Source organism: Sapajus apella, unplaced genomic scaffold (assembly GCF_009761245.1).
Source record: "Sapajus apella isolate SASKATOON/1434 unplaced genomic scaffold, GSC_monkey_1.0 scaffold165, whole genome shotgun sequence".
Lineage (NCBI taxonomy): Eukaryota > Metazoa > Chordata > Mammalia > Primates > Cebidae > Sapajus > Sapajus apella.
Window position 1 is genome coordinate 506400 of NW_022437105.1, and position 1222 is coordinate 507621.

Consider the following 1222-nt stretch of genomic DNA (forward strand, 5'->3'; position numbering starts at 1 on the left):
TTTCCCTGCAGTGTGGGGGAGTGGGAAGCAGTGGGGGTCATTTCCCTACAGTGCGGGGGTGGGAGAAGGAGGAAGCAGAGCGATGCTCGCCCCACCTCTTCCAGGTTCGGGTCCTGCTCCTGGGACTCATTGCCCCGCCTCTGGGAAGGGCCAGGCCAGGGGCTCCACAAGCTACTTGAGGACAGGCCTGGGGTTCAGAAGGGATGAACCCTCCTCCGCGTGGACTCAGGCTTCCTCGTGGCCCTAGCCGCCCCTCCCCGCGGTCTTCCTGCTTCTGCTCCCGCCTCCTCCCCGCCCCCTCGCACTCCCCAACCCCCGCCCGGTGCAGGTCACTGGGGCTGAGGCCAGAAGCCAGAGGCAAGGCCGGCGGGGGGCGGACGGCGGGGGGCGGACGGTGGGAGATTCTGTGAGCAGCGGACGCGGCAGCTGCACAGCCAAGTCGGGGGGGAGGGAGGAGAGACCCCCTCAGAGGCCCCACGCGTGGCCTGGGGAGAGCCGTGTGGGCTTGAGGCTTTCACCTCAATGGCAGCCCCACCGTGATCCACCCGCGCCCATCTAGACCTCCAGGACCCTGGGGTGGGCCTGTCTGTCCTCCCACCCCTGACTCCCGCCTGAGGCCCCGGACACCCCGGCTCTGTGAGACCCCCGGCTCTGTGGGACCCCTGCCCTCCCGCCTGGGGCCTCCCCGACTGTTAAAATTGTCTGCTGGGTGCTGTGCGGGTGCTGGGAGCACAGTCGTTAGGCAGGGACAGATGAGACTCTTGTCACCGCCCCTTGGAGTATACAGTTGAATACGGAGGTAGAGCGATAAAATGCAGAATGATTGTAAGACACAGATCGCGGGGGAAGGGGAGGTGCCTGGGCTTACATACAGGCGGTTATGGGTCAGCCATGGCCTGGTCTGAGGATGAAGGATTTCTGCCTCGTGTGTGCCCGGAGCTGAGGCCTCCCGAGACGAGGAGTCCGTGCCCGCCTGGAGGCTGAGGGCAGGAGCTCTCGGGGACACGCTGCGGCTTCTGTGCTGAGCTGGGCAGGGGCAGCGCCCAGCAGCTGGGACAGCCAGGAATGGCAGCTGCTGGCTGAGGCTGAGAGGACAGCGAGGGCCCGGCCCTGCTGGTAGGGCGGGACCAGGGGGGTTCTTCTTTATTGTGAAACGTTCCTGCCAGCAAAGCTGTCCTTTGTTGGGGGACAGAGGACACACCAGACACCGTCGGAGGGCTTG